Raw genomic sequence first — 19,435 nt, forward strand, 5'->3', positions numbered from 1 at the left:
GAATCTTATGAGATTTGTTAAATTAATGAAATATTCAACTGTATTGTAGGTTTCTATAGAATCATGGATCATAATTTTATTCCAGAATATATTGTAATCTACACATTAAAGAAGAAATTTAAAATGCTTCAAAACCAAACATAGAAAAAATATTTTACATTATTATCACTGAAATAGGAAATATTGACAAATTTGAGAAATAATTTTGCAGGACCAAAAAACATACTTTATATTCTAAAAGCATAGCTATATCTCCCACTATTCCATCTTCTCCTCTTTCTCCTACTCTATTTCCTCATTCTACTCCTCTTCACTCTACTCTCCCTCCTCCTTCACTCCTCCTCCTTCTCCTTCTCCTCCTCCTCATCCAATACATCCTCCTCTGTTCAGCATATAAATGAGAATGATGTTTTGAATATATATCCTTACCCAAGAAATGACAATTGTATGCCATCATAGAGAAACAATAGCGTAAGTTGATATCTCATGGTATATGAAATTTATGTCGCAACTTTTACTGTTATCTCAAGCCGATCACTGTCGATTATTGTCAATTTTTACTATCTTGTTGGGGTGAGAGTGTATGAACGGCACAATTTGAGTGACTACCAGCGTCACACAGCTTCATAGGAAAGAACTACGTGAACTATCGGCTTGGGATAACAGTAAAAGTTGCGACATAAACGCCCTTTACCATGGGATATCTACTTATGCTATTGTTTCTCTATGATGCTATCAATCAATTTATGGAAAATAATACAGTTCTATACTACTGTATAACAATTCGAATGTAATTCAATTTTTATAACATTCAATTATCATCCAATGATTTTTCTCCTCAAAATCTTGAGGTAGAGGTCAAAGATAGATTTAATGGTCAGCTATATTGTCAGCACTAGGCGAATACTTTTTGACTGATTTGTTAATACTTAGTTGTGATAACATCAGATTTGTTAAATGTTCATTTGTATATTACAAGCCGCAGCGTGAATATGCAATCATTGTAATCCACTCAGAAGAATAAAACTAATCTTATAATAAAACTAATCTTATCCTTTCTCTCATCCACCTCTTCCTCCTCATCCTCCTCCTCCTCCTCCTCATCTTTATCCTCATATTCTTTATCCATCTTTCTTCTTCCCGCTCCTCCTCCCCCTGACTCCTCCTCCTCATCCTCCTCCATCCTTGGCCGACGAAGAGTTAAGTCACAGACGAAAGGGCCAGGACCCTTCCTTCTCCTCACAGCCTTTCCACCCTCATCAGAATCTTCCAACTGGGAGCAAATGGGACAGAGAAGGGTACCCTAGTCCTCCCACCACTCTCTTTCAATCACCACCCCTCCAACACCCCCCAAAACGGGCCAACAGCACACGGCGCAAGTCCCGGACAAATTTTGAGCGTCAGTCGCAAACCAACTCTCGTGGAGAGCGTTTCGTTGTGTCGTGCGTTTCCGAACAAAAATGTCCGTGGTATCCACCTTCTCTATCTAGGTCTCCCGGTGATTTTAACCTTGAGACTTTTGAATTGTTTTTTTTATTTTTTAACCGATTACACCCATGAACATCAGAAATTTCAATCTACCAATATTTCCCTACTAACATAAACACAATATTCTTCCACCGAGAATAATTGTTTCCTCGGTTTTCTCAACTTAAACCTGCGTTAAAAACGGCCTGCAACCTCAGTGAAGATTCAGAATTCATCTCAACTAGAATCTGCACTAAAAATTACTGGAGCCTTCATTAATCGTTTATCTCAACTTGAACCCGCGTTGAAAGTTGCCTGGACCCTTCGTCAAGTTCCAGCATCCATCTCAACTTAAACCTACGTTAAAAAACGGTGGAACCTCTGCCTACTTTCAGAGTTAATCTCAACTAGAACCTGCGTTGAAAATTACCCGGAACCTTCGTCAAGTTTCTGAGTTAATCTCAACTCAAAACTACGTTAAAAAACGCTGGAACCTTCGTTGAGTTTCAGAATTTATCTCAACTTGAAACTGCGTTTTTAATTGCCTGGAACCTCCGTCAAGTTCCTGCAATCATCTCAACTTAAACCTACGTTAAAAAACGGTGGAACCTTCGTTGATTTCCAGCTATACTAGTGCGTCCTCATCAACTTGGTGATTTTTTATCGCCGTCCGATATTCAGTGCTTAGTTGAAATTCTGGAAGAATTGTGCTGTGTTGATCGTTTCGTGGAAACTATTTCGATAATTCCGGTTGAAATTTGAGTGATTGTACAAAAGATTCTGTTCTACAGGTTGTGAATAGTTGAAATGTTTGCATGATAACTTTGGTGATAGTTTAGGATTATCAGGATTCATAGTTATGTTAGGCATTGAAATCCGGGTGGAATTCAATATCTTGATATCTACATAGTATATATAAGAAAACTATATACTGAAATTAGAAGAAGCTTGAATTATTGAGAAAAAATTATAATCCTTCGATTCTGTTCTGTTAGGCATCGGAATCCGGGTGGAATTTAATATCTTGATATCTACATAGTATATAAGAAAACTAAATACTTGAGTTAGGGGAAGCTTGAATAATTGAGAAAAAATTATAATTCTTCGATCAAAATTGAACCTATTACCTTTGAGAATTCCCAATTGATTCAATTTAATCATGAGATCTTGTGACGTGTATATTATTCATAATTGAAATAATTGATAATCCAAACTATGCTTTTAACCAGTGAATATCTGTGAGAAAATTCAATAATATTCATTCTCAAAAATCCATCCATATTCGTTTTAAAAATTTGTGTTCCTCGTGAAAAATAATTCGGTATTCAACAATACTTTTATTGGCTTCTAGTATGTGATCATTGATATTGAAGTTCAATATTCTTCTTCGTAGAAATCTTTGTTAAAATTTTGTGAGTTTTTTCGGGAGTGATATGTAAACTAAACAAGCTTCAAACATGTTGACGTTGTATATGGTGTTTGGGACAGCGTTCTGCTACTACTATTATCTACTGCTGGCTGCCCTACCGTCTAGTGTTCTAGTGGAGGCTGCTATCAAATCTGCCAAAAATGCTGCTAATCCTGAACCAGGTAAGAATCTTTCCAAGTTTTATAAATTTCAATATTTTCAACACATGATTCACTTTGTTTCACGTTATGTGTTCCACGTATTCCAAAATATTCTCCCGTATTGTCAAACTGGTTACTCAATGGTATCTTGTATTATCCCATTTTGTCAAACTGTTTTCTCAATGGTATCTTGTATTATCCCATTTTGTCAAACTGTTTTCTCAATGGTATCTTGTATTATCCCATTTTGTCAAACTGTTTTCTCAATGGTATCTTGTATTATCCCATTTTGTCAAACTGGTTTCTCAATGGTATCTTGTATTATCCCATTTTGTCAAACTGTTTTCTCAATGATATCTTGTATTATCCCATTTTGTCAAACTGTTTTCTCAATGGTATCTTGTATTCTTCTATTTTGGCAAACTGGTTTCTCAATGGTATCTTGTATTCTCCCATTTTGTCAAATTGGTTTCCCAATGGTATCTTGTATTCTCCCATTTTTTCAAACTGTTTTCTCAATGGTTTCTTGTATTATCTCATTTTGTCAAACTGGTTTCTCAATGGTATCTTGTATTATCCCATTTTGTCAAACTGTTTTCTTAATGGTATCTTGTATTATCCCATTTTGTCAAACTGTTTTCTCATATCTTGTATTATCTCATTTTGTGAAATTGGCTTCCTAATGGTATCTTGTATTATCCCATTTTGTGAAACTGGTTTCTCAATGGTATCTTGTATTATCTCATTTTATCAAACTGGTTTCTCAATTAATGGTATCTTGTATTCTCTCATTTTGTCAAACTGGTTTCCTAATGGTATCTTGTATTATCCCATTTTGTCAAATTGGTTTCTCAATGGTATCTTGTATTATCCCATTTTGTCAAACTGGTTTCTCAATGGTATCTTGTATTATCTCATTTTTTCAAACTGGTTTCTCAATGGTATCTTGTACTATCCCATTTTTTCAAACTGGTATCTCAATGGTATCTTGTATTATCCCATTTTTCAAACTGGTTTCTCAATGGTATCTTGTATTCTCCCATTTTGTCAAACTGATTTCTGAATGTTATCTTCGAGATTATGAATTAACAAGACTCTTAGAGACAACCATGAAAGTCACCAAAATAATTACCTCCATTCAAGTTTATGAAATATTGAAACCACTTTTCAAAACTTAATACACCAGTGGTTTCACGTTTCTTAATCTAGTTTTTGAATGGTATTTTCAGAACTTTGAATCAACTGAAGATGTGTGAAGGGTTTCCGAAACATGGATGAAATTGAAATGAAATGAAATAAAATGAAAATGAAATGAAAAAATTCTTTATTAGGCGCAGTTAGGACTTTTAAGTCCTCTCTACCACTCAACCTCAACATAACAAATGCAATTGAATAAAAAAAATACAGTGTAACTTATATATATAAATAAAATATTAAATATCAATATAATATATAATATATAAATAATTCACCCAAGTGGAATGATACTTAGGGCTGTTTGCACAGTATAGATTGCTAAACTCGATTAAGTTAATCGAGCTTAAATTAATCTGAAAGTTTAAACTTGAATCGGTTTTCTCAGTGCATTTACTAATCCAGTTGAATTGAAACTAGTTTATCGTTAAGTTGGTAATAAAGTGTCATTGTTTGTGATATCAGGAAGACTGATTTTTTCAGGAAATTTGTTGTTTACAAACGATCAGTAAATTGAGGTTATGTAGCTACTATTTTCTTGTTCAAAATCCACAGAGCTGTAAGCTGTACGGTAATAAAAGTAAAGAGCGATCAAGGAATTCTTTAAAACTTATATTTAGCTGGCACCAAAAAATATATTTTAGAATGTTAGATAAAAAAGTTATATTGTTACTCTTGAATCTACTACGGCCTTTCTCGTTTATTAGAAATCTCTCGAAAGCAAAATATCTCAGTTATGTGTTATTAAATACATGTTTTCTAATCAAATACCACTGTTAAAAATTGTCTTAATTTCTATCAAGTGGTTTATTCAATCAAATACTAATTGGCAGTTGCTTTACTCAAGCAAAACCGTAGAGAAAATTCTCTATCATCCCAGAAATTTCAATTTATTATTCGTGTTTGTCCAATTTTTCTGTTTCAAAATTACTTCGCAGTCATCTTTTTCAATCGCATTGAAAAATTCTATCAATTCCTTCATTATAATTATTTTTACATTCAAATGATGAATCACTATAACCTAAATAATTATTATCGTCTAAAGAAGCAATAAAAACAATTGTCGAAAAAGTTTAGACAAAAGTCGAAAGCTGTTTCCCCATCAAATCTTTACAGATGTCAAGTTAATCCAAATGATTTGGTTTAAAACTCCTGCTTTGGAGGTTTAAACTTTCCCAGAATTTAAACTCAATACAGAGTTCAAACTGATACTGTGCAAACGGAATTTTAGTTTAAGCCAAATAATCCAGATTTGGTTTAAGCTTTAGCTTAAACTCACACTGTTCAAACGGCCCTTAGAGGATAAGGTTCTCGATAGATTTCTTCGAAAGAATTATCCCCAATAATGATTTGGGTTCTGCACAATGTAACAAAGAGAAAAATTCGACCAGCATGTTGCATACATGAGATCTCGTTGCATGCCTTGTTGAAACTCGTGGTGAAATGAAGACCAAATAGTTATTTAGAAAATGATTGTCCAAAGCCCAGCACACACACATGTGTTTTCGTTCGTACGGTATTTTGCCGTCCTTATAAATTCTTGGATTGAACAGATGATTTCAAACAGATGATGTTTGTCAAGTTCTGTTTAATCTGCTAGAATTATAAGGACAGTAAAATTTCGTACGAACAAAAATCTATGTGTGTGTGCAGGGCTTACAATTCTCTTGGAGTTTCATATTAACAAGTTCTTTCATTCTTACTTAATCTTCTTACTTGCGCTTCTATTCGAGAAAAATTATGAAGTTGGTTTTGTTTTCTAATAGTCAATTATGAAGATATAGGAAGAAGATATTAGGAAAGATTGAAAATCTGCAGCATGAATGAAAGAGTTACGGAGAATCGGCATCAATGGAGGGAGCATGTTCAAAGATGTCAGCTGAAAGAATACCATTTAAAGTCTATAATTATCAGCCAGTAGGCAAAAGAGATGTTGGCAGACCACGCAAGCGTTGGCAATAATAGGATTTTTATGTTTATTTGAATAATTGGCTAGATGTGAGTCGGAACAGGTTAAAGCCTAACTTGTTTGTAAGAAGAAGAAGAAGAAGAAGATAGTTAATTATATAATTCATAGATGATGAATAGCATAGATGAGTCATAGATTCCAGCCTGGTGTATGTGAAATAGTATATTTCGCACATAGAACAGAAAATGAGATTTTTCCCGCTCAAAATCGGTTTTCAAGTCCGAGGCCGTAGGCAGAGGACTAGAAAAGATTCAGAGCCCGAAAAACATTTTTGCCCGTGTGCGAACGCTATTTTTCGCCGCACACAAAAAAAAATAATAAAACAATATATTATGAGAATAGTTGTTTACTAAGCACTTCCAAAAGCAGAAGTGGAGGTGATAGCTCTAGCAAATCTGAGGTAATCTGAAAATCAGGAAATTGTCCGAGTATTTTTATCTTTCATTCTGATTTGTCCAAATAACCTGAGAGATAATGTTCAATTATGTGGGAAGTTGAGTTGATACTTTTTTATTCTTTCAAATGACAATAAGATGATATTATTATAAATGTTTCAATTATTGAATAATGAACACAAATAATGGAAAGTTTTTTGATCAGCTGTTTTTTGATCACCTTTCTTAGTTCCATGTTAGCGGCTGGAAAGGGTACTCTTTCCGGCCTATGCCGGAAAGAAACCTGTTCTGACGTCAGACGAGAGTCGTCTGCAAACAATGTCTTTCAGATCTACGTAGGGATTGGAAAACAGCTGCTTTCTGTGCAGTGTGGCGAAAAAATTTAAAACACTACTGATATTCGATCTGGATAGTAGATTGTTCGGATATGAAGAGGAGATTAGATTAGAGAATATTAATTAACAGAGACAATTGAATACTTTTGGAATTTATAGATCAAGATTTTTCAGTCTCAATAAGACTGAGCAATAAGAAGGTGATGGAATAAGAAGATGTGGAAGAATATCGAAACACAATGACATCATCAAGTATCCTCTCAATCCTATCAGATTAAAACTAGTTTCAACTTATTAGAGCCATTCTTAATTATTACACTTACTTCAAACGTTATCAGCCCTAAAGAGAAATGTGAGCATAGTGGAGTATATTGTACGGAAAAATGGAACAATGTGAGTTGAAAATATAGCTGAAATGAGAAGGGATTTGAAATAGAATTGAATTTCAAGAAGATAGGATGGAGAGATGGAATCTGGGAAATAATATTGAAGGAATTGAAATCTTTGATATCCATTGTTTATCTTTGATATAGGTTATCTATTGTTATCATCATGTAATAGTTAAACTGAAATGAGAGAAACATGGATTCTTGAAAGAATGAAAATAGATGTTACGGAATGGAAAAAGGAAACTCGAGTAATGACTGACAAGAGAGAGAGAAAGTTACGGATTAGAAAATGGAGAGAGAGAGTAGTAATCCAGAAAATTGAGAAAGTGATCAAGAGGGAATGAAGATAGTGTCTGAAAAGTAGTAGATGAAAGAGAGAGAGATCAAGATAGTCCGATAAAGAGTCAGAAAGAGAGAAAGAGTGAGTGAGTGAGGAGGTGGGCTTTATTCAGGATCAGGAGCAAATTGGAAAAGTTCTTTTTAGTTAGGGTAAGCCGTGGCAGTGGTCGTTACCCGAAAATCAGTGTGTAGCTGACCATCGGTACAATCATCTGTTGAGGAGGAGTAGGAGAGGAGGAGGAGGAGGAGGAGGAGGAGGAGAAGGTGGAGGAGTAGGTGGAGGGGTGGTGGAGGAGGAGGAGGACTGAGGAGCAGCAGATAAGGAGCAAAATCCCAGTTGAGACTTTCTTGCCGCTTGACAATATTTGATTACACTACGGCGTTACAACGAGAATCGAAATGAAAATGATGGACGAGTTCGTAAAAGAGAGAGAAGAATAGTGGAAAAGTGAGTGGGAAAGACATAAGAAAAGAGAGATAGAGAAAGTGAAGTGTGAGAGAGTGAGGGAGATAGATCGGGTGTTGATTACAGATCTCGTAATCTGGAGTCCGGCAAGAGATTTTGTTGTTGAAAGAAATGATTGATACATAAGTCTGTTGTGATTGAATCCTTAAAATGAATTAGACTCAAAGGAAAAACAATATTCCATTTTTTCGTTTTCTGTTATACAATCACATGCCATTTTTACTTTCCTTACCATAGGTAAGGAAAGTATTGCTTTCCAAAAAAAATAAGGCACCCCAATTTCAAGTTTTCTATAAGTTTCAAGGTCCCCTGAGTCCAAAAACATGATTTTTGGGTGTTGGTATGTGTGTGTTTGTGTGTATGTCTGTGAACACGATAACTCCATTCCTAATCAACCGATTGACTTGAAATTTTAAACTCAAGGTCCTTATACCATGAGGATTCGACAATAAGAAATTCAATGAAATTGAATTCAAAATGACGGATAAGTACTAAAAAACCATGTTTTTCACGATTTTCTCAAAAATGACTTGACCGACTTTTTTCAAATCCATATCCTGTATAGTTATTTATCAGCTCTATCAACTGGTATGATTCTCCTTTCCGGGAAACTAATGGGGGGTCCACCCCATCCTTGAGAAATGGACTTAGTAACCTCCTTCTCGTGCTTGAGATAGGTAGGTAGCGCAGTTTAAAAAAAAAAACATAGTCTAGATATTTCATCTGTTGAACAGCTGTTTTGACGACTTTAAAAAAATGACGACTGAAAAAATCATCGAATTTCAAAATTTACACAAAGGAAAAAGTACTCTGGAAACAATTATACACATATACAGAAGTCTGATCGTAGTTTCAAATATGAGAAAGGAAAGTTGTGTGAGTGTACCACACCAGATTTTTAGGAGAGGCCTTGATTGGCAGATACTAGGATAATGGCGATTTTCATAAATGAGAATGAAAACTATATTCCCCTCAAAACCATTCTAGTTGAACCTTGTAACTTTCTACCCAAAAGAAATTGTAATGTACTACCAAGCCAAGAATAGTATTTAGTATAAAATATAATAGACTATAGTATACTTGCTACCGCACCACCATTCCATACCAACCTCAAACTGACAAAATCATGTTCAAAAGTTTTTATGACAGAACGATTCCGGCCGACACGTAAGAGCGAAGATTTTAACGACATGTTAACTGAATGACACATTTGGGGAGTTTGAAAGTTGTTTCACTTGACGATATGTTATTCCGACACCAAAATGTAATTAAAAATAATAAAAGTAATTATATTATCAATCATCCTATTATATTATGCGAGTAATTTCTGTATATATTTATCTATCTGACTATTTTTATATCGAATTATTATTTAAAGAAAATCCTAAATAAATGCTGTAAATCACCCCCGAAGAGCTCTGCTATTGCAGACATTGACAACAGGGTTTACAGCTAGATTGAAATTCGATGAGAACTACTATCCAAAAATTAGTTGCCAGCCCGGGAATCGAATCCGGTACCTCCCAATTGCTAGTCAGGAATACTTACCCTTACACCAAACTGACAATTTCTGGATAGCAGTGCTCAAAAATGAGGTACCGGGTTCGATTCCCGGGCTGGCAACTAATTTTTGGATAGTAGTTCTCATCGAATTTCCATCTAGCTGTTAACCCTGTTGTCAATGTCTGCATAGCAGAGGTCTTCGGGGTTATTTGCAGCATTTATTTAGGATTTTCGTTAAATAATAAATATTATTTAATTAGCAATAAATGCATTCTCTATTTAATTACATCTATAATTTTTATATCTGGTTATCTGGTTATTTATATGGCTATTCATGTTCAACGGATCTCGAAAACGGCTCTAACGATTTTCACGAAATTTGGAACATAGTAGGTTTATGATATCAAAATTCGATGCACTAGGTTTCATCCTTGGGAAAACTCGCTGAAGGACATGAAAAGCATAATTCATCCTTGGAAAAACAGATGATAATTTCGTCGTCTGTTGATAGCAGAAGATGCGTGTGCCTGTGTGGGAGATCAGCTGTGTAATCAATTAGCTTACCGTATCTCGCGAGAAATCTAGAAATTCTAATTGACTCGATCAAAAAAATCTGATTTTTTGACATGATAAACGGTATATCATAATACAAAATATGAAGTTGATAATTATTTCACAGTTTTAAGTGATCAGTGAGTGTTAATTTGTTATTCAATTTGGTTTGTAAACAATCTAAATTAGAACTTCTCTTTTTTTAAATATTTGGACTGAAAATTGAACCTGAATTCAATTGTATGGACCATAACCTACTTTTTGGATCATTTATAGTGTATAAATCGAAATTTGGGGAAGAAACAGTTTTGGGCTGTGCCTGTTAGTCCTTCCCCAATCACTTTGAAGAATTGTGTTCTGTTTATCAATAAATAAATAATGAGCAAAGCTCGCTACCCCGATATTATTATTGAACGGAAATCACAATTGAATGCTTGTAATTATTGACAACATTCAATATTTCCATCTGTAAATAATTATATTATCCTTCAAAGGATAATAGAGCCTACATTGTTTAATTGACGACTGCAAGTATCAGTGTCAGTTGTTTCTGTTTTATATAACTTCGAAAAATCATTGAATAATTGTCTCAAAACTCAAATAAATTGATTCATATGAGTTGATAATATATTATTTTCCTACAGTTACGTTGAAAAGTGGCCACTGCTGCACTGATTACAGAACGCAAAGAATCACTTTTCCGCTCTAGTGCGGGAAAAATTTTCCTGCACTCCAGATTTGCAACATGGCAACGCAAAATACTTAGTAGGTTATATGGAGCAACAGTGCAGCAAAATCAAAATTAAGTTGGTAACAGTGACTGCTGTGGCTGCTATAGTGAGCAGAGGTGCAACCAAGCACAACGCGCTAATTATTATTCATTATGTTTTATAACCAAGGACAACGAGGACTTTAGGATTTTAGGATTAAGGTTTTTATCAATAATAAATTAGACAGAAAAACATTTGATGCATTTCAGGCAATTTTACCCATAATTACTCACTTTTCATATTCAATGGTAACTGTAGGAAAAACTTAATGTGAAATACGTGCGCAAAGTTCCTCTGCTGCACTCAACAAACCATTCCGCCCTCGCCTACGGCTCGGGCGTAAACGTTTCTTTCGGTGCAGCAAACTGTCACTTTGCGCACTAGTTGCACAAATAACTATTGGAACATATAATATAATAATATATCATGCCAGTATATCCTGATAAAACTCAACTCTGACCTCTGAGTTCAATGTCAAAAACATGATATAATCGCTTCAGTTCACCTTGAGATGTTTTTCGGGCCATATTAAAATATTCTCGACAAGAAATTTGACTCCAAACAGATGATGCTCGAAGATCTAACGTGATTGCGGCTGGAAAATTATATTTTCACTGACATTGATTGATTACGAATAAAAGAAAATACCGCTTTCCATGCCTGAGTGAGCTGCAATAAGCCTCCATCTCCTCTTCCTCCTCATCGTCCTCCTCCTCCTCCTCCCCCATCGTCACCTCCTTCTTCCACTACTCCTCATCATCCTTGTCTTCTTCTACTCCTCCTTTTTTTAATTCTTCTTCTTTTCGTCTTCTTCTGATTCTTCTCCTTCTTCTCATTCTCTCATCCTCCTTCTCCTACTTCTACTACTTCTCCCACTCAAGCTCCTCCTTCTCCTTCTTCTTATTCTCCCCTTTTCCTTCTCCTCCCCATGCTTCTCATTCTTCTCCTGCTCATTCTTCTCCTCCTTCTTAACCTTTTTCTCATTCCTCTTTTCTCCTTCTTCTTCTACTACTCCTCCTCACCATCCACCTCTCCCTCTTCGTTCTTCACTTCCTACTCCTCCTTCTATTCCTTTTCTTCCTTCTCCATCTCCTCTTTCTTCTCCTTCTATTCCTTTTCTTCCTTCTTCTCCTCCTCCTTTTCCTCCTCCTTCTCCTCCTCCTCCTCGTCCTTCTCCTCCTCCTCACACTCCTACTGCTTCTACTCTCACTCATCTTTCATCTACTCCCCCTCTCACTACTACTGCTTCCAATTTTACTCTTTATTCTTTTCCTCCTCCTCCTCCTCCTCCTCCTCGTCAACTCCTCTTCCTACTTCACCTCCTCCTCTAAATCCTCCTCCTGCCCCTCTCATCAATCATTTTGGGACTTTTTCTCGCATGCTTAGGTCCTGTATCAGAAATCTGGCGGAATACGTGAATCCACTCCATCTAGACATTGTCATAGGTGGAAAGATTCTATCAGGGGCAGCACATCACGTGATAGAGAAATGTGTCATGCTCTTGCGAGATCGATTCACTTACTACTGTCAGCGGTCCCTGTATAAATAACATCATTGCTCCCCATCTAACTTATGCTGACAGTTGTAATTGATTTCGGGGAAGGTTTACAAAAAAATTTCGAAACTTATAGATTTGTCTTTTCGGTCCCTAAATTTCAAAGTTTGGAATTTTTCAATAATTTATAATTAGTTTAATTCAATTTAGAAGTATTTTTTCAATTTGAAATTATTCTTGTGTGTATGGATTGTAAATTGAGTGTGTAATTGAAGAATTTTGAAGTGACATATAACCCAGCTACATTTGGACTGTTGCATAAATTAGAATTGGAACCGTTTTGGGCGTAAGTTATCCTGTAAGTTGTATAATTCTGAATGATTGAATGAATGAATAAATAATACTGTATACAAATAAATTATAAATATTCAAGGAATTCGTTGTTATCTATACAACTTTGTAACTCTAGAGAAGTGGAGAATATCGAGTCATAATACCGGTGCTCTTTAAATGTTCAATGTTCATAAAATCCTTCTCGCATAATTGCCGAGCGAAGTAATGTCTAAGATTCAAGTCGACGGTTTGCATTTCTCTCAATGTTTGAATGTTTAAATGTTTATATGTTGCGCATTTACGGCGAGACGCAGTAATAGATTTTCATGAAATTTGACAGGTATGTTCCTTTTTTAATTGCGCGTCGACGTATATACAAGGATATGTTTATATGTTGCGCATTTACGCAACGCGGTATGTTCCTTTTTAAATTGCGCGTCGACGTATATACAAGGTTTTTGAAAATTTCGCATTCCAAGGATAATATAAAAGGAGAAAGGAGCCTCCTCCATACGCCATACGCCAATATTAGAGTAAAAATCAGACTATGGAATTATTCATCATAAATCAGATGACAAGTGACTACACAGATGTGTGGAGAAGCCAGTCTATTGCTGTATTTCCATAAGGTCTATAGTTTCAATCAGATACTTGCAAAGACCTTAAAGAGATACAGACCCACAATGCCTATGCCTTCCCAATGATAGCTCTTACTTGAAATTGAAGGCCGCCATTGGGGTATTTTAGCACGAGATATTATATATATAATATTTGTAATACTATAGATCACAAAGGCATTGGTGGCATTGGTATGTAATAATCTTATGGGTTGCCCCCTCAATGGCGGATTTCAATTCCAAGTACGACACTAGCGCTGCATGTGAGTCTATGCATCTTTAAGGTCTTTGGGTACTTTTGAATGAGAATACTGCGTGAGGTCTACTCTTCACAGAACTACTAGTAAGACTGGGGTTGATAAGACCAAACGAGCAGAGAGCTAGATCTCAAACTCTGGAGCATCAAGCACGACATAGTAATAACTCAAAACATGAGTAGCATGATAAATAGACTAATTATGTCTCCAAAAGTGTATGATTCCCATGTTAGTTATCATGCCTTCTAGATTGAGCTTTCAAATTGGCTTATAGCTTGTAATTTGACTCTATTCAGATTTCTTCTATCAATCTCCATTGAGAAAAAGCATTCGCTCGTTTGCCCAAGCCTAGGAATATTCCTTAGAAATATTAGGAATATTCCTAAGAAATACTTGCAATCAATAATACCATTACAGACGAATAAAAATAGTGCTCAAGCTACTTATTCTTCAATGTAATACCATAGATAAAGGATAAGCATAAGGATGAAGGATAAGCTATATTTCTTGTATCTGGTAATACTGATCCATTCAATCTATCGTACAATTATTTAAAATCCTGATATTATATAAAGGTGTGTCCACACTATCCGTACAACGAACTCTGCCCGACAAACAATTTGAATGTTTGGAAAAAATCAGTGAACATTCAGGCAAAACAATGTTTGTCAGGTGTGGACGTACCTTCACTGAGTCGAGGGAAATATTGTTACACTATTATATTAAAAACCTATTATATTAAGCGAGCAATTTCTGTAGGTATTTATTTATTCATGATTGAAACAATATACAAATCTTGGAGCACCCTTTATTTAAAAAAAAACTTCAAAGTAGTTTAACAACTAGTCTCGGTGATCATATCATCGTCAGGTTATAGAATAAAGGTTATTTAAATAATAGGTTAAATAATCGGTTATTTTATTTTATAACCTGACGATGCCAATTATACTGATTTGACATGGAATTATTCCAAAAACCATTTTAGAGAAATTAATGAAATAAACTATGGATTAAGAAACAGAATGTATAGACCCCACAGATTTGACAATGACAATGGTAAAAGAGCCCACATATTTAACAATGACTATGGTAAAAGATCTAACAAAGACTATGGTAGAGAGAATGCAGAGTTACATATCTTTTGAACTCATTGCCACTGGAATTCCGAAATTTGCAGAGAAAAGGTGGAGTAAAAACCAAATTGAAATTATTTTTCATTACAATAATTGATGATTGAGACATATTTGTTGAATTTTATAGTGAAAATGCAAGCTCACAATAGTTTAATCAGACCAGCAATCATTTGATAGGTATATAAAATAAGGTTTTATATTATAAGTTATTATTATTTATGAATTTTCTATTTATTCATTTATGTGTGAGCTATTGCAACCTAGTAAACGGGAATTGGATTTTTTTTCAATAGCCCTCAAATAGCTAAAAGCTAGAGGGATTAAAAAATATATGTATTGTATTTATTGATATGTGTATTGGAAATAAATTGGAATCTCAATCATCTATTAATGATGATAATAATCTATTCCTCTATCCATTCCCAATTGCAAAAATGAATGTAATTTGGGAATACGACAAAAATGAACATAAGAACTCCCAACCCCTCATTACATGCATTTTTATTGTATATTCCTTAATTCACTGTGCTGAGTGGGAGTATTCAAAAGATATAATTGGGATTCTATTGTCGTTGTACTGCCTGCCCTAACTCTGGTACTGATAATGTGGGAATCCGTCTCAAAATTTTTCAACATATAATTGAGTCAGCCCTATGAGCCAATCATTTTTAGGTTAAGGTCAGGCTACCACTCGAATATCTACAACCACACAACTGATATCCTTGAAACTACACGGATAAAAGATGATTTCAGAGTTGGTTAACTAACTCGCAATGTCTATCTGTAGCTATATAAATCTATAGCTGGTAGCCCTATTAATATACTTTTTGTGAGTAAAATAGGTTAGATTTTCGGAGTTCATTGTTATAAATTTGGGTAAAGATTAAAAATTACTCTTTACATAAAAAATACAATACTCACATCAGCTTCCTGATCCATTAACGAGCCACTAGATACCGGAAATATTCGTTAGAACTGCAAAATTCACGAGAGAGGCGACATAGAGGTCAGTTCCACTAGAAATTCGCGACGCGACTGACAAAGTCGGACAAAACAAAGGCTGAGGTAACCGTCATAATTTTACAAGTTATGACAGGCGACGTGCTAACGTGCCGACCGGTAGACTCCTCATGGCTGTCGCGTGCCGTTTACCGGTTGCCATGGTAACGGCGCTTGGCGGCACATTTGAAAATTTCAAAATCACTACCGACTGAGTTTCTACATCTGTAGAGATTTATATTTTTGAGCATTGTTGTATGATGATTAAGGATGCGGAGGAAGAAGAAAATAAGGAAGAAGAAGAAAAAAAAGAAGAAGAAGAAGAAGAAGAAGAAGAAGAAGAAGAAGAAGAAGAAGGAAGAGAAGAAGAAGAAGAAAGAGAGAGTAGGAGAAGAAGTAAGAAGAGAGGAGTAAGTAGAGAAAGAGAGAAGAAGAAGAAGAAGAAGAGAAGAAGAAGAAGAAGAAGAAGAAGAAGAAGAAGAAGAAGAAGAAGAAGAAGAAGAAGAAGAGAAGAAGAAGAGGAAGAAAAAATGGAAGAAGGAGGAATAATGAAGCCATCCCATTTAGCAGCACAGCTGTTTAGCTATGTTATTTTAACTCTATTCTAGCCACAGCGCATACGCACTAGCCTAATTTCTCATTTTTTCGTAAGTTTGGTTTGAAATTATTCATAACCTCAATATCTGAACAATGCGGGATTTGAATAATAATATTTATAAGATTAGATCGAATAATTATTGAATTTAGTTATTCTAAGTATTATCATATTCATATATAATTTTTCAGTCTATATAATTCTATAGTCTGATTTTCACTCTAATAAAGTAAATTCGTATGGCTTTTGTTGGTGGGGAGTCCCTTGCGGGAAGGTCCCACCGCCTGAATATATAATTTAAGCCGTCAATGGGCCTTACGACTGTCATAATATTGGCGTATGAAGGAGGCTGCTTTTTCCTTCTATATTATCCTTGAGATGCAAAATTTCCAAAAACCTTGTATATACGTCGACGCGCAATTTGAAAAGGAACGTTTGAATATTCACGCTTCTTCTTTCTAATCATATGAACGATATGACTTGTTAATAATTTACTAATGTTGTTTATCAAACTAATAGCAGAGCTGATGAGAGAATGATTGAATGTTCATATTTGTACAGTTTAAGATTTATTGAGGTTTATAGTATATTGACATTAAAATCGATTTTCTAAAGTAAATGAAAATCTTTTGTCAATTATTCATTTCAAGTAATATGTGCGAAGTAAGATCATTATAAATCGATTTTTTTGTTCAACATGCCGAAAAAAGGTAAGAGTGAATTTTCAATTGATATTGATAGGAATTTGTTTTGGAAAAATTCTCGGGGAAAATTGGACAAAATGTAAAATTCTGGCTGGAAGATTTTGAGAAAGAATGTATCCGTTACAATATCCACAACGATGAAGAAAAAATAACATGTTTAAGACTATTTTTAGAAGGGAGTTCTGAAGATTGGTATACTTCCAACAAATATAAATTAGGATTGAAAAATTGGAATTTGTGGTCAAAAACATTTCTCCAAACTTTTTCTAATAAAGGCTGGTCAAATGCGAGATATATAGCATTGATATATAGCCCAGGAAAAGGAAATGTTGGAGCAGATACTTTATCAAGAAATCCAGTTTTAGAGCACTTTGAAGGAAATGAAGACATTTTAACAGTTGTGAATTTGATATCTATACAAGAAATAAAAGACGATCAAAAAAAAACCAAGAAGCAGTAATGAATAATAGGAATGTTGAATATAAAAGAAAATATTCTACAAATGTATGAAAGGAACACAAGAATCTTCCTTTCTCAAGAAAAGGTGAAGAATTGATTGAGAAAATTCATTTTCAACTAGGACATATCGGAACTCACCACACACTATTACACATACGTCCACATTACTACTTTTCCAACATGGATGAAATGGTCAAGCGCTATTGTGATTAGTGTCATATATGTAAGAAGAATAAAACAAGAAGAGGTCGCTCAATAGGATTACTTTCCACAATTGGGTCCAGCTAGTGAACCGTATGAGATCATGTCGATAGATACTGTTGGAGGTTTGGTGGAAACAACTCACAAAACGATACCTACACATATTGGTCGATCACTTCTCTAGATATGCATTCACTTCAAGCTCTAGCGGTCAAACTACTAAAGAATACATTCATTTGCTAGATCCTATCTTACAAAACCATTCTGTCAAGATCCTATTAGCTGATCAATATGCGTCTATCAAATCAAAAAAGTTTAGAGATTACCTACTCGAAAAAGTGTTACAATGGTGTTCACATCGGTAGATTGCCCACAATCAATGGTCTTAATGAGCGGCTAAACCAGACATTGGTGAATCGTATTAGATGCAAAGTGAATAGTCCAGAAGGAAGAACGCAGACTTGGTCGAAAATAGCGGAAAGTTGCACATCAGAATACACAAGACAATCCATAGCACTACTAAATTTACACCAAGATATCTGCTATTGGGAGAGGATTTGGAAATAATACCATCACAACTGAGGAAAAAACGAAACTTACAAATAGACAGAGAAGAAGCAATAAAATTCCAATTTAAACCACAAACGGAACAAACTGAGATGTGATAAGACAGAAGAATATATGGTTTCAAGGAAAAAGAACTAGTGTATATAGAAAGGGAACAAGTTGAATAGAAATAAATTAGATGAAGTTAGAAGTGGACCGTTCCCCATTATAAGAAGAATATCAAACTCAATGTATGAAGTGGCCTGCGGAATCAATGGGAGTGAACAATCATCTGTCACTCAAGCAAATTGACACCTTCGAGGAAGTTTCTCGTTCAAGGGGGGGAGATGTAAGAAGCTGGTTGCTCTACATTCACGCTTCTTCTTTCTAATCATATGAACCATATGACTTGTTAATAATTACTAATGTTGTTTATCAAACTAATAGCAGAGCTGATGAGAGAATGATTGAATGTTCATATTTGTACAGTTTAAGATTTATTGAGGTTTATATTATAATTGACATTAAAATCGATTTTCTAAAGTAAATCAAAATCTTTCGTCAATTATTCATTTCAAGTAATATGTGCGAAGTAAGATCAACATATGTGCAACATATAAACATATAAACATTTAAACATTAAGAGAAATGCCAAACCGTCGACTTGAATCTTAGACCTCACTTCGCTCGCTCAATAATATTATTTTCTATCAAATTTATCAAAAGATTATTTGGAAAAAATGGTTTATTATATTCGAATGCAAGTACCTACTCCAACATGCTTTTACCTCTCACTTTTAAACTTCAGGGGTCATCATTTCAGATTCAATCTGTATATATGACAGTAATTGTTATTGGAAAGTACATACTCGTAATTCTCAAGCGAATACTGAATTTTAAAGGATAATTTCATGATTTTTTCCATTTAAATTTTCCATTCCAATGCCAATTAACTCCCAAGCGAAGCTCGATCCCCTGATATTAATAAATGATTATTGTTGTAAAAAATAGATGTTAAATCACAGGAAAACTGAAGGAAAAACGGGTGAAGGGAAACACTTTCCTGGAAACCATGCTTGTTTTTCTTAAGGCTGTGCAAAGACTGTGCAAAGCTGTGAAAATGAAAAAGTTTTTTTAGGAAAACATTT

Source organism: Nilaparvata lugens, chromosome 4 (assembly GCF_014356525.2).
Source record: "Nilaparvata lugens isolate BPH chromosome 4, ASM1435652v1, whole genome shotgun sequence".
In the NCBI taxonomy this organism is placed as follows: domain Eukaryota; kingdom Metazoa; phylum Arthropoda; class Insecta; order Hemiptera; family Delphacidae; genus Nilaparvata; species Nilaparvata lugens.